Source organism: Neoarius graeffei, chromosome 18 (assembly GCF_027579695.1).
Source record: "Neoarius graeffei isolate fNeoGra1 chromosome 18, fNeoGra1.pri, whole genome shotgun sequence".
NCBI lineage: Eukaryota > Metazoa > Chordata > Actinopteri > Siluriformes > Ariidae > Neoarius > Neoarius graeffei.
In genome coordinates this window covers 4,747,110-4,763,074 of record NC_083586.1, presented here as the reverse complement: position 1 = coordinate 4,763,074, position 15,965 = coordinate 4,747,110, and the positions used below count along the sequence as shown (strand labels likewise).

General features: G+C 40.1%; 1 protein-coding gene across 1 annotated transcript in view; it reads left to right on the top strand.

Annotated features, from left to right (window-relative positions):
* The window catches only part of LOC132865856 (zinc finger protein 850-like), a 1,522,149-nt gene that overhangs the window by 55,940 nt on the left and 1,450,244 nt on the right, over window positions 1-15,965 (top strand). The gene's annotated exons all lie outside the window — the stretch shown is intronic.

Here is a 15,965-nt window from a genome sequence, read left to right as displayed (position 1 = left end):
GGCCTGCAATACAGTCAGTTTAGCAGTTGATGCAGCCAGTTCAGTCTCATCTCAGTTATTCTATGATAAATTGGACATAAACATTATCCTTCACAATAAAAGGAAATATTTAAAAAATATCAGCATTTGCCCAGAAGACTTTAAGTTTATCAGTCATTCATTTATTTAATTATTTATTAATTTGTTTGTTTGTTTATTTTACTGAGACATGCTCAAGTCCGGGCGGCACGGTGGTGTAGTGGTTAGCGCTGTTGCCTCACAGCAAGAAGGTCCTGGGTTTGAGCCCCGGGGCTGGCGAGGGCCTTTCTGTGTGGAGTTCGCATGTTGTCCGCGTGGGTTTCCTCCGGGTGCTCCGGTTTCCCCCACAGTCCAAAGACATGCAGGTTAGGTTAACTGGTGACTCTAAATTGACCGTAGGTGTGAAGGTGAGTGTGAATGGTTGTCTGTGTCTATGTGTCAGCCCTGTGATGACCTGGCGACTTGTCCAGGGTGTACCCCGCCTTTCGCCCATAGTTAGCTGGGATAGGCTCCAGCTTGCCTGCGACCCTGTAGAAGGATAAAGCAGCTAGAGATAATGAGATGAGATGCTCAAGTCCCAGGATGAGACAAAGAATGCAAAGGAAGCCAGTATTAAGTAGAAGGAACTTGGAATTTTGCATTCGTGATCTGCATCCAAGACCCTCCAATTTCCCTCTTCTGGTACATGGCTGAATAGGATTGCTCTTGGAAGGTGCATTTCCTGAAAGTCAAGTTTATTTGTATAGCGCTTTTAACAATAAACATTGCCGCAAAGCAGCTTTACAGAATTTGAACGACTTAAAATATGAGCTAATTTTATCTCTAATCTATCCCCAATGAGCATGCCTGTAGTGATGATGGCAAGGAAAAACTCCCTCAGACGACACGAGGAAGAAACCTCGAGAGGAACCAGACTCAAAAGGGAACCCATCTGGGCAACAACAGACAACATGACTATAACATTAACAGTCCTAATATAAAGTCAGCTTTGTTGATGCTATAAACCCCCCACTGACGGAGACCCGAGTGCAAAACCATTCACAACAACCACAGTCCCAAAGTCAACAAGTCAACTGCAGTCCCCAGCCACAAAAGCACCACTGAAAGAGTCCAGAGCGTCCTCCAGGTGTGACCCCCAACTGTCCACATGGGGCTGCCCTCCACAGGAGCAATGCGATGAGACTCCAACCAGATACAGGGCACCAGGATGGATCAGGCAGGTCTGAGGAGCAGAAGAGGTTCAGCATCTCGATCCCAGGACCGACATGTAACTCAGAGGGACAGATTTTTTTTGGGGGGGAGAACCGAGAGAAAAACACAGGTTGTTGGGTATGCCCAATGTCACCTGAATAAGTAGGAACAGTATGCATATTGCACTGAGTATAAGCAGGGACTCTGGCAACTAACTATGACAGCATAACTAAAAGGGGAGAGCCAGAAGGTAACGCAGGCATGAGGGAGTCCCAGAACATAAAGCAGCCAGCCACTACACTGTCAACAAACTCAAGTGAGCAAGGGAGTGGGGACTGACAGCATCCATACATCCCAGTTTACCAAAACACTCTGTCTGAGGACCCTCCAGATCTACACCTTTACCTCATAAACACCATTAACAAAAGGCTTGACTAAACAGATATGTTTTCAGCCTAGACTTAAACACTGAGACTGTTTCTGATTCCCAAACATTACATGGAAGGCTGTTCCATAACTGTGGGGCCTTATAAGAAAAAACTCTGCCCCCTGATGTAGCCTTCACTATGGCAAGGCAAGTTTATTTATATAGCACATTTCATACACAATGGCAGTTCAATGTGCTTTACAGAAGTAAAAGCAAAACAGTAAACAATAGAAAATAAAATTACATAAAATAAATGGGAAAGAAAATTAATAAGAATTAAACAATAGTAGAAATAAAATAAAATGAGATACAAGTTCAATTTAAAAAAACAGCAGAATAAAATAGAATAAAAGTTAAGTAAAATTTAAAATATGGAGAGACTGTAAAAGTAAAGAGTTTAAAACATGTAGAGATGGCAATATTAATAATTTAGCAGAAAGCATCTGAAAACAGCTTGGTCTTTAGTCTAGATTTGAAGCTGCCGACAGCAGGAGCATTTTTGATGTCCTCTGGCAGTTGGTTCCATAGCTGTACTGCATAGTAGCTAAAAGCTGCTTCACCACACTTTGTTTTAACAACAGGTTTTAACAGTAAATTTTGCTGCTGCGATCTGGTAGATCTGATTGGGTTAGGCCGCTGCAACATATCAGAGAGGTAATTGGGCCCTGTACCATTTAGAGATTTGTACACCAGCAGCAATGCTTTAAAGTCAATTCTGTAGCTTACTGGAAGCCAGTGAAGGGACCTTAGAATTGGAGTAATGTGTTCTGTTCTTTTTGTTCATGTGAGAACCCTAGCTGCTGCATTTTGAACCAGCTGAAGTCGTTTGACCATTTTTTTTGGCAGGCCTGTGAAAAGGCCATTGCAGTAATCAACCCTACTAGAGATGAAGGCATGTATAAGTTTTTCCAAATCATTTTTTGACACAAGTCCTCTTAGAGGCGGCACGGTGGTGTAGTGGTTAGCGCTGTCGCCTCACAGCAAGAAGGTCCTGGGTTCGAGCCCCGGGGCCGGCGAGGGCCTTTCTGTGCGGAGTTTGCATGTTCTCCCCGTGTCCGCGTGGGTTTCCTCCGGGTGCTCCGGTTTCCCCCACAGTCCAAAGACATGCAGGTTAGGTTAACTGGTGACTCTAAATTGACCGTAGGTGTGAATGTGAGTGTGAATGGTTGTCTGTGTCTATGTGTCAGCCCTGTGATGACCTGGCGACTTGTCCAGGGTGTACCCCGCCTCTCGCCCGTAGTCAGCTGGGATAGGCTCCAGCTTGCCTGCGACCCTGTAGAAGGATAAAGCGGCTAGAGATAATGAATGAATGAATGAATGAAGTCCTCTTAGTTTGGAAATGTTTTTTAGGTGATAAAATGCCCTTTTAGTGATTGTTTTCATATGCCTCTCAAAGTTTAGCTCGCTGTCAATGAAAACACCAAGATTTTTAACCATTTCTTTTGTTTTAATCCCCTTTGTGTCAAGAATAGTGGTAATCCTGAGTCTTTCATCTTTTTTTCCAAATAGAATTACTTCTGTTTTATCTGTATTCAGCTGAAGAAAATTTTGTGACATCCAGTTGTTGATTTGATCGATACATTGGTAGAGACATTCAAGGCGGGCATAATCATTAGGTGATAGAGCAAGATAAATTTGGGTATCATCTGCATAGCAGTGATATAAAATTGAATTGTTCTTGATAATTTGCCCAAGTGGGAGCATATGAAGGTTGAATAGTAATGGTCCAAGAATCGACCCCTGGGGGACACCACAGGTCAAGGACATTGATGCTGAGGTACAATTTCCCATGGTAACAAAGAAGCTTCTATCTTTTAAGTATGATTTTAACCAATTGATAACTTTACCAGTCAACCCAACCCAATGTTCAAGTTGATATAGCAGTATGTTGTGATCAACAGTATCAAAAGCTGCACTGAGGTCCAGTAATACCAGGACCGATGTTTTTGCCTGCATCAGTATTAAGACGTATGTCATTTATAACTTTAATCAGCGCTGTTTCAGTGCTATGATTGGCACGAAATCCTGATTGAAAGTTATCAAAACAGCTGTTTGATATCAAGAAGGCAGTTAATTGATTGAAGACAATTTTTTCAAGGATTTTCCCGATGAATGGTAGATTTGATATTGGCCTGTAGTTATTTAATACTGAAGCATCCAGATTATTCTTTTTAAGTAGGAGCTTTACAACGGCTTTTTTCAAGGACACAGGAACAATGCCAGTCTCTAGGGATGTATTTATGATTTGAAGCACATCTGTAATTATAAGATGTAGAACAGACCTAAAAATGTTGGTGGGCAGAATGTCCAATTCAGATGTTGAGGAACTGAGATTTTGTACAGTTTTTTCAAGAGTCTCATAATCAATTAAACAAAATTCTGACATTGTGTTGAAGTTATCTGTCTGTGTCACTGGTGATTGCAGTTTTTCAATTATTTGCAACTGAGATATATTATGAGCAATATTATGTCATATTTTATCAATTTTACCTTTAAAGAAGGATGCAAACTCATTGCATTTATTAACTGAGAGAAGTTCAGGTGCTAATTGTGGTGGCGGATTTGTTAGCTTCTCTACTGTTGAAAATAGCACACGGGCATTGTTCATATTCCTGTTGATGATGTTGGAGAAGAAAGACTGTCTTGCTTTACGAATTTCATAATTATATTTACAAAGCATCTCTTTATGGATTTGATAATGGATGTGAAGTTTAGTTTTGCGCCATTTTCTTTCAGTCTTTCTACATTCTCTCTTTAACAGTTTAACAGCTGGGTATTGCTTCCATGGTGCTTTCTGCTTATCATTGACTCTTTTGATTTTGAATGGAGCAATATCATCCATAATTTGGGTCATATTTAAATTAAAAATTTCCAGTAAATCATCTACAGAGTCTGACATTTTGGTTGAGATCCGAGAGAGAGCTTGCTCAAAGAGAACACGTGTTGTCGTTTATGACTCTCCTACCCATAGTCATTGAGCTGTTCTAAATGTGAGGAGACATAGAAACATCAGAGAAAACACAAAAATGATCAGATAAGGCCAGGTCAACAACAGTAGTAGAAACAGTAAGACCCTTTGTGATGACGAGGTCAAGGGTATGACCACGAGAGTGGGTCGGCCCCTGTACATGTTGTACAAGGTTGAAGTTGTCAATAAGTGCAAGTAGTTCATTGGCATAGGTGTTTTCAGGATTATCTACATGCAAGTTAAAATCCCCAGATATAATAAGACAGTCAAACTCTAAGCAAATGACTGACAACAGTTCACCAAACTCTTCCAGAAAAACTTTGGCTGAATGTCTCGGAGGCCTGTAAATAGTTAATAATAATATGTTAGGAGAGCATGTAACAATTGCACATACAGTGGTGCTTGAAAGTTTGTGAACCCTTTAGAATTTTCTATGTTTCTGCATAAATATTATCAAAAACATCATCAGATTTTCACACAAGTCCTAAAAGTAGATAAAGAGAACCCAGTTAAACAAATGAGACAAAAATATTATACTTGGTCATTTATTTATTGAGAAAAATGATCCAATATTACATATCTGTGAGTGGCAAAAGTATGTGAACCTTTGCTTTCAGTGTCTGGTGTGACCCCCTTGTGCAGCAATAACTGCAACTCAACGTTTGCGGTAACTGTTGATCAGTCCCGCACACCAGCTTGGAGGAATTTTAGCCCATTCCTCCATACAGAACAGCTTCAACTCTGGGATGTTGGTGGGTTTCCTCACATGAACTGCTCACTTCAGGTCCTTCCACAACATTTCAATTGGATTAAGGTCAGGACTTTGACTTGGCCATTCCAAAACATTAACTTTATTCTTCTTTAACCATTCTTTGGTAGAATGACTTGTGTGCTTAGGGTCGTTGTCTTGCTGCATGACTCATCTTCTCTTGAGATTCAGTTCATGGACAAATGTCCTGACATTTTCCTTTAGAATTCGCTGGTATAATTCAGAATTCATTGTTCCATCAATGATGGCAAGCCGTCCTGGTCCAGATGCAGCAAAACAGGCCCAAACCATGATACTACCACCACCATGTTTCACAGATGGGATAAGGTTCTTATGCTGGAATGCAGTGTTTTCCTTTCTCCAAATATAATGCTTCTCATTTAAACCAAAAATTTCTATTTTGATCTCATCCATCCACAAAACATTTTTCCAATAGCCTTCTGGCTTGTCCACATGATCTTTAGCAAACTGCAGATGAGCAGCAATGTTCTTTTGGAGAGCAGTGGCTTTCTCCTTGCAACCCTGCCATGCACACCATTGTTGTTCAGTGTTCTCCTGATGATGGACTCATGAACATTAACCTTAGCCAATGTGAGAGAGGCCTTCAGTTGCTTAGAAGTTACCCTGGGGTCCTTTGTGACCTTGCCGACTATTATACACCTTGCTCTTGGAGTGATCTTTGTTGGTTGACCACTCCTGGGGAGGGTAACAGTGGTCTTTAATCTCCTCCATTTGTACACAATCTGTCTGACTGTGGATTGGTGGAGTCCAAACTCTTTAGAGATGGTTTTGTAACCTTTTCCAGCCTGATGAGCATCAACAACGCTTTTTCTGAGGTCCTCAGAAATCTCCTTTGTTCATGCCATGATACACTTCCACAAACATGTGTTGTGAAGATCAGACTTTGATAGATCCCTGTTCTTTAAATAAAACAGGGTGCCCACTCACACCTGATTGTCATCCCATTGATTGAAAACACCTGACTCTAATTTCACCTTCAAATTAACTGCTAATCCTAGAGGTTCACATACTTTTGCCACTCACAGATATGTAATATTGGATCCTTTTCCTCAATAAATAAATGACCAAGTATAATATTTTTGTCTCATTTGTTTAACTGGGTTCTCTTTATCTACTTTTAGGACTTGTGTGAAAATCTGATGATGTTTTGGGTCATATTTATGCAGAAATATAGAAAATTCTAAAGGGTTCACAAACTTTCAAGCACCACTGTAAGTGTTCAAAGGATGTAAAATCACCAAGTGAGGATTGTTTACATTGAAAAGAGAATTTGAATATATTTGCGATCCCTCAACCTTTCCCCTGTCGGGTAACATCCATAAAATTAAAATTTGGGGGAGTTGCTTCAATAAGGGTGGTAGCACTATTTGCTTGATCCAGCCAAGTTTCAGTTAGAAGCAAAAAATCAAGATTATGTTTGCAGATAAGATCATTAATTAAAAATGACTTGTTTGAAAGTGATCTAACATTCAGAAGAGCTAGCTTTACAGAAAGTCTAGAAGTAATATCCGCTTGGGCACTCTGATGTTGTTTTGAAACAGGAAGGAGACTAGACTGGTTTACCCCCTGGGTTAAATATGCTCTATGTTTTCTATTTCTTATCAACACGGGAATAGAGAATGGCATAGGCATACTGGGTCCCAGCTTGTTTTCAAAACTACACCCAATGCAGGGACCCCCAGCACATCATACTAGACCTTCTTTATGTTCCATTTTGTTTGAGATTGAGAGGATTGGAGATGTCATGTATCTTTTAGATGGTGAAAAAGATTGGTAGCCAGCTGAAAGTCCTGGGCGAACACAGTTCAGTCTGTTGGTTGCTTTTTGATGAACTGGGTACACAGCTTGTCGCGACAGATTTGGGCTGGAAAAAGAGAGTGTAGCCATTTGCATCAGTCTTTGCATACTATTTGGGAAATCCGTGCAAGGGGGAGACGGAGATGGTATGATAAAATCAGAAGAGTGAGACTTTGGTGAGGCCTTTGTAAGTGTCTCCATGACTGTCTCTGTGGTGACTGTCTCACTGATTGTCTCTGTGATAGTTGCATGGGGTCGAGAAGTGGACGAAGCAACCTTGACATGGTTATCTTTAGTCAGGTCCTTAATCTGGATGGAATCGCATGATAAAATCGCATGCTCACATTCTCCGTGTGATTGTTGTTGTCCTTGGCAGTCTGCCCCAGATGGTTCTTGGCAGTCTGCTCCAGATGGCGGTGTGTCCTTGGTGAAGACTTGCATAGATGATTGTTTTGGCATTGCAGAGGAATTGTTTATGTTTATAACTAGGTCAGTCTGCGACATCTTATCAACTGTTCTCTTCAGTGTTGACTGAGAGAAAATTGCAAGTCTATAATGATCTGCTAAAACTTTGGTCCCAATCCAGCTAAGTTCAGTGCTGTTTGGCTTGAAAAATTCTCTGCGATTCCAGAAAAGGTTAAAATTGTCTATAAAGTTCATACCAGATGAAAAACAAGTTTTTCCAAGCCAGGTGTTAAGACTGAAAAGTCAACTAAATGCAAAACTTCCCCTTGCAGGAAGTGGGCCACTGATAAAAGATTGTATTCCAGTCTTATAGAGATGAGAAAAGAGTATTTTGAAGTCCTCTTGGACAAACAGCTGTTCTCTGAAAACATCATTTGCTCCCACATGCACAACAATACGTTTGATAGTTTTATGCTCGGACATGAGTTTCAAAATGCTGTCTTTGGTGTCAGAGATGGATGCATTTGGAAGGCAGCAAATAATCATTCCATGTCCTTTTAAATGTCTTACAGTGGAATCACCAAGAACAAGGGTTGTGGGATCAGGTGGTGTTTTGAGCTGCTTTTTGCCTCTTCCCACTGCTCTTCAGTTGTGATGTGTTCGATGTGTTTGTCCGCCTGAAAATTCCGCTTCCACATCCCTGAGGCCTTCAAATTTGTTCTGAAGCCTTATGGGCTGTAGATTTTCCATAGGATTGTAAATCCTATTGTAATTTGTAGACCTAGCTCTATTTCTGATAGCATGGCTGTGGAGCATGGGTCGCACAGTATCAGAACAAGCTGGTGTTGAGGTAATAAGTCTTCTGTTTTTATTTTCATCTGTACTCACATTTTGCCCTGTTAGATCGATGAATTCATCCACTCGATCTGCAATGTCATCGGCTTGTCGGAGTACATTCTCTGCATTCTCAGCCACTGTTTCTGCACTCCTTTCCTGAGATATTGCTCTTAATTCGTCAGTCTTTGACAGAGCATCAATCTTTGATTCCAGGATAGAAATCCTCTATTCTAGTTCTGTGCATTTTCTGCAGGATCTCCTGGATTTTTTGCCCCCTGGCATTTTGTTTTAAAAGCTAACATCTTATAAAGATGAAAAATAAAATGAAGAAATAGTGGAAATTAAATTAAAATTAAAAGCTTATCTCATCTCATCTCATTATCTCTAGCCGCTTTATCCTTCTACAGGGTCGCAGGCAAGCTGGAGCCTATCCCAGCTGACTACGGGCGAAAGGCGGGGTACACCCTGGACAAGTCGCCAGGTCATCACAGGGCTGACACATAGACACAGACAACCATTCACACCTACGGTCAATTTAGAGTCACCAGTTAACCTAACCTGCATGTCTTTGGACTGTGGGGGAAACCGGAGCACCCGGAGGAAACCCACGCGGACACGGGGAGAACATGCAAACTCCGCACAGAAAGGCCCTCGCCAGCCCCAGGGCTCGAACCCAGGACCTTCTTGCTGTGAGGCGACAGCGCTAACCACTACACCACCGTGCCGCCCATTAAAAGCTTATAAAGATGAAAAATAAAATGAAAAAGTAGTGGAAATTAAATGAGAAAGTAAAATAAAATAAAGATCAAGCAGGAGCAAAGCAGGAGCAAAGCAAAGAAGCGTCCTACTCACTTGAGTAGGAGGAGCAGAAAAGAGGTACCAGCAGAGGTATGGGAGGTACCAGCAGATAGCCTGCACCTTTTGATCTAAGTAGGCGTGGCGGGACATAGAGGAGCAGAAGTTCACTCAGGTACTGTGATGTGAGCCCATTCAGTGCTTTAAAGGTCAATAGTAGTATTTTATAATCAATACAAAATTTGATTAGGAGCCAGTGCAGTGTGGATAAGACAGGGGTGATGTGGTCATATTTTCTAGTTCTAGTAAGGACTCTTGCTGCTGCATTTTGAACTAACTGGAAATTGTTTATGCACTTCTTGGAACATCCAGACAGTAAGGCATTACAATGATCCAACCTGGAGGTAACAAAAGCATGAACTAGTTTTTTCCACGTCATGTAGTGACATTAAATTTCTTATCTTAGCAATATTTCTGAGATGAAAGAAAGCTATCTGGGTAATGTTATCAATGTGAGTTTCAAATGAAAGACTGGGGTCAATAATCACTCCGAGGTCTTTTACTGCTGCATGTGAAGAAACAGAAAGGCCATCCAGAGTTACTGTGGAATCAGAAAACTTACTTCTAGCTGCATGTGGTCCGAGTACAAGTGCTTCAGTTTTGTCAGAGTTAAGCAGAAGGAAGTTAATAAGCATCCAGTGTCTAATGTCCTTCACACATTCCTCAGTTCTATTAAGCTGGTGTCTCTCATCAGGTTTTGCAGAAACATACAACTGTGTGTCATCAGCATAACAGTGGAAACTAATACAATGTTCATGAATAATATTACCCAGAGGTAACATATATAAAGAAAAAATCAGTGGACCCAAGACAGAACCTTGTGGAATACCAAACTTTACCTCAGTATGTCTAGAAATATCACCATTTATATCAACATACTGATAGTGATCAGTTAAATAAGACCTGAGCCAGGAGAGGGCTGTTCCCTTAACTCCCACAACATTTTCTCATCTATCCAGAAGAATGGAATGGTCAATGGTATCAAATGCTGCACTGAGGTCAAGCAACACAAGCAGCGAGACACAGCCCTGATCAGACGCCAACAGTAGGTCAATTACTACTTTAAAGGAAAACTCCGGAGTGAAATGCTTTTTAGGTCTATTCTCGCATTATTGGGAGTGCATACATTGAGTTGCTATCACAATCACATCAATCGGAATGGTTTTGAGAAAATTAGTTTTTTGTGATTTCAACTGAAAAGTGCTAACATGGCAGTGCGCGGGGCATGTCTTTTTGTCGATACAAAATGCTAGTTTTAAAACCATTGCAAAGCTCAAAACAACATGACAGTTCTGTGGAAGTGAGTAGAGGGTTCCTACAAACAAAACGAGGTGTGTCTAGCTCTAAAAGTGCACGAATAGAGTGTGTATAATAGTAAATATAAAGGCATTGACCTTACCTGAATTTGGTCTTCCTCAGACACCATCTTCAGTGGACAGTCCGTAAAAGTCAAGGGCCGAGTGCAGAGCCCATTGTGCATTTCCAGCGGGTTGCAGAAGGAAGTTAATAAGCATCCAGTGTCTAATGTCCTTAACACATTCCTCAATTCTATAAAGCTGGTGTTTCTCATCAGGTTTTGCAGAAACATACAACTGTGTCATCAGCATAACAGCGGAAACTAATACAATGTTTACGAATAATATCACCAGAGGTAACAAATATAAAGAAAAAAGCAGTGGACCCAAGACAGAACCTTGTGGAATACCAAACTTTACCTCAGTACATCTAGAAATATCACCATTTATATCAACATACTGATAACAATCAATTAAATAAGAGCTGAGCTAGGAGAGGGCCGTTCCCTTAACTCCCACAACATTTTCTAGTCTATCCAGAAGAATGGAATGATCAATGGTATCAAATGCTGCATTAAGGTCAAGCAACACAAGCAGCTAGACACAGCCCTGATCAGACGCCAACAGTAGGCCGTTTACTACTTTAACCAAAGCTGTTTCTGTGCTGTGATTAGGTCTAAATCCTGACTGATACATTTCATGGATGTTATTCCTATGTAAATATGAGCATAACTGCTGTGCCACAGCTTTTCAAGGATCTTCGAGATAAAGGGGAGGTTTGATATTGGCCAATAATTATTTAGCTGACAGGGATCAAGGTCAGGTTTTTTAATCAGGGGTTTGATAACTGCTAGTTTAAAGGATTTGGGTACATAGCCAATCGTGAGAGAAGAATTTATTATTTTTAGAAGCGGCTCAATTACTTCAGGTATTATCTGTTTGAATAGACATGTAGGTAAGGGATCTAGTACGCAAGTTGAGGCTTTTGATGCCGAGATTAATGAAAGTAATTCAGTTTCCCTAAGGGGAGTAAAACATTCTAACTGATGATCTGATAGAGTTATATGGTTAACTACAAGGTCACTTTCATTGTCTGACCTTAAATTAGTAGTTTGAATTTTTTGTCAGTTATTCTCAATTTTGTCATTAAAAAAATTAATGAAATCATTGCTATTACATACTGCAGGTGTGCATGTGCCTATAGTGGACTTATTCCTGGTTAATTTTGCTACAGTATTAAATTGGAATCTATGATTATTTTTGTTGTCTTCTATTAGGGAGGAGAGATACAGTATGTTGATCTCGCAGCACTAAGAGCTTTTCTATACTTCAGGAAGCTCTCCTTCCATGCTAATTTGAACACTACCAGTTTTGTTTGACGCCATTTATGTTCCAATTTTCGAGTGGTCTGTTTTAATGTGCGAGTGCCATCATTATACCAGGTGCTAATTTTTTTGTCTCTGACCATTTTCCTTTTTAGAGGAGCTACATTATCTAAAGTATGGTGGAACGTTGACTCTAAGCATTCAGTTGCCTGATCAAGTTCTGCAGGGGCTGACAGTGACCGAATCAAAGTTGATAACTCTGGGAGATCGTTTATAAAGCTCTGTGCAGTAGTTGAAGTGAATGTACATTTAATACAGTGGTGTGGTGAGGTGCATATATTATTACTCAGACATAGTTTGAATATGATGAGATAATGATCTGAGATAACTTCAGACTGTGGAAGTGTGACTATATTTTCTATGTTTAACCCAAATGTTAGTATTAGATCAGGCATTATTCAAGAAGCCCATTTCAGTGGGTTTCTTGAATAATGCCCTAGATTCGGAATGTGTGAACCATAGGGTTTTCTGTTTAAGTCCTGTTTGAACCCTAGAGTTTTCTGTTTAAGTCCTGTAATTCAAATCCATGTCAAATGACCAAGAAGTAATTCAAATGAATGTGACAGAATCAGGAAGTGGTTTAAATTAGTGTCATTAATCTGGAAATTATTCAAATTGAAATAATAAAATGACTATTAATTCAAATTTATGTTCCAGCAGCAATCATAAATTCAAATAAATATTAGAAACCTAGGAAGTAATTCAATTAAATATCTTAGGATCACAATTAATTCAAATTAATCTGAAAGGAACAAAAAGTAATTCAAATTAATGTGTATAATCAGAAAAGAGCCAAACAGTGGTGAGGCACTGCAGTCAGTTCCATCATCAGGTGGGTATCTACTTTGTCAGACATTTTGGCGCTACCCACTACATCCTCCAGAGGTGGACCAACTGAGTTAGTTTACTCAACCTGGAACTGTGAGCTCTCCCATCACTGTTTTCTCTTAACCCAGAACCAGTGAGAGGCTGACTCAGTCTGTCTACTGATGTCAGATACGGCTTTCCTGCGGGTTGATCCTGTGATGCCCAGGATGCTGAGTGCTTTCCACAAGGCTTGACCAACAAATCCTCTGCACCCTACTTCTACCGGCAGGTTCCACATCTTCCATCCTTTCTGCTGGCACTCTTCTAGTAGCAGCTGGTATTTACCCCACTTCCTCTCGTGCACCTCTTCAGTGCTTTCTTCCCATGGTACAGTCAGTTCAAGCACCATAAGCTGCTTTGTTGACCTTGAAAACAGCAGCGCATCTGGTCTTCACCTTGTTGTGGCAATGTCTAAAGGAAACTTCAGTTGTTCTTTCAGATCCACCTTCAACTCCCAGTCTTGTGCTGTTGGAAGGATCCCAGTTCCTTTGGTGACACTAGTCACTGGATTAGCCCCCTCTTTTATAAACTTAATTAAGGTGGGCCCCTTGGTTCTGTGGTGGACCTTCCTTCTGGCTATTTCAATGACTGTGACTATTTCACTCAGTAGTGCCGTGTTGCACAAGCACATGATATGTTCCAGGCTCGCAGGTTCACCACATAACTTGCAGGTGGGGTTAGGGTTATATAAGTATTATTCTTATTATTCTTATAAGTATTATTATTAAAATGGTGACAAAATTAAGAGTTAACTTAAGGTTCAGTTAAAAATGACCTTCTGTCTCGGCTGGGCATTGTTTGGGAACATTTTGTTTATGAAATGTGTATTTTGAACAGAGAAGTGTCTGAAGGACCCACCAAGGTCTGTTTTAGTGTCAGATCGACCCACACACACACTTTAATGTTGGATGTAATGGTAGCCTTATTGCTGAACAAAGAGTTAAGACTCTTATATTATATTTTTATAGTATATATTATAGTATATATTACTTATAGTATATTTTAGAGCTTTTTAAGATCCTTTATTATTTTGGACTATTGCATATACTATGGCAGTGATTTTAAACTGTTCCTGTGTAGCCTGACCTTCGTCCAGTGGAGAACACTACTTCTTTGTTAGACCAAACATAGTCTTTGTTTAAAACATTGTCGTAAAAACATCTCACGCGCTTTGACGTACGTAAATGAAATTGCTGAATTGCTGAAATATTATTTTGCTTATGATTGAAGGTTTCATTCACACACACATACATATGGAATTAAGATGTGATTTGCTGACCTAGCACATAGACACAGATATCAAAATGATGTCACTCACTCACACCCTCCCATAGACACACACACACACCCCTCTCTGAGGTCACATACAGACACACACACATTTGACAGACACAATAGCCGTTTGGAGAGATTATGATTTGTTATAAAAGGTGTTTGTAATCTTTCATCTTTGACGAAGTGACTGTGCGAATAAACTGGCATGTGAACTCTCTGGTTCCCCTGTCTGTTTCTATCGTTCTATCATTCGTCCCGGATCCGAGGGTGGCCCACGAAGGAATCGGGGTCTCTTTCTGGGTGAACCCCAACAATTTGGTGTCAGAAGTGGGATACTGCCAACCAGGTGAGTAAATAATTTTAATTTTAATTTATAATTTGATTGGTTATTGATTGGTTGCCTCCTGGTTGGTAGCAATTAAAAAAAAAAAAAGAGACCCATTATAATTCAGGTTGGTAAACCTCGTGTAGAGGCACGGGACGTTTTGGGGAACCTCGTAGACTTTTTAGATTTTAGACTTTTTAGACTCTTGTTTACGGGACGAGACGGGGCTGCTAGAGCCACGGGATTGGACTGGTAAACCTCGTAATTTGTTTACGGGACGGTGAGCCTCGTGAAGACACTCCACGGGAGAGCTGTCACGAGAAGAGCGCGCTTTTAATCTTTGATTCCTTCGTGCAGCCACCATGGGGGGGGGGGGGGGGGGAATTGTATTATATTAATTGTATTATTGTATTAAGGTACCCGGACCCCGAGAAAAAACCCACGGGATTGGATGAATTGCTGTGGTTTAGCATTCTACAAATTCTAGACAATTTGGCCGGCTCAGTTTTGATTTATCCTTATCCAGGTATTTGCAATCTCTAGGAGCTGTGTAATGTATCTTTAATTGTTATAGCATTTATATAAGGCATTACTGGATATGCACAAAATAATGAAACAACAAATCAGTACTCTGGACATGAACAGTCAGAACTGTGTTCCTGGTGTGCATAAATGTTAAACCTTTGGTCAATCAAACCTGTATAACCAACTTCCAAAATCCTTATTTCCCTTATAAAATCCTTATAAGATGCAAATTAAAATGATTTACCTAAAATTTGAAGGATAATTAACAATGATATATCCCAGGTACTTTTTATTCAATAAACTTTAAGAATGAATACAAAGCTTCAGTGTTTGACAAAAAAACTACAAAGTGTAAATGTTATGTGCTCTTTTATCATCGTGGGAATTGATTATAGCTCTAAATAAATATTGAAGGTTTTTTTTGAATCCGTATAACTTTATTTGTATGCCCATATACTATGTTTATTGAATCAAATCCGTATAAAATACGGACATTCTGTATATTGTGCATTTTAATCTCAACGAAAGCTTCACTGAATCTTTAGAACAAACTCGCATGCGTGTGAATCAATTTACTTGATTCACTCTTGATTCTTGACTCAGAAACTACGGAAACCTTATTTGTATTCCTGTTTTCAAATTGTAAACAATAATCACACTTTCATGCTGCATGAAATTAAAGTATGAACTTTCCTCAAACCAGGGACGTCACTAGGTTTGAGAGACAGGGGTAGCTTAGCACCCAGAGGAGAAAAGGTATTGTGCGCGCGCAGCGCGCGCCGAACATTTTTCAGAGCACCTACTAAGGCTGTCAATCAATTCATTATTTCAAGAGCATCACACCTTGGGGACACACTTCCCACCATTTCTATTCTATTTTAAAATTGCTTTCATCATTTAATTGCTTGCTGAAGCAACTTCACCAGCTAAACTACAAAAATGTGAAAAAAACAATGGTAGGTGTCATGCATTCCTGCGCAAACTGAAGAGGGCAAGTGCTTCACA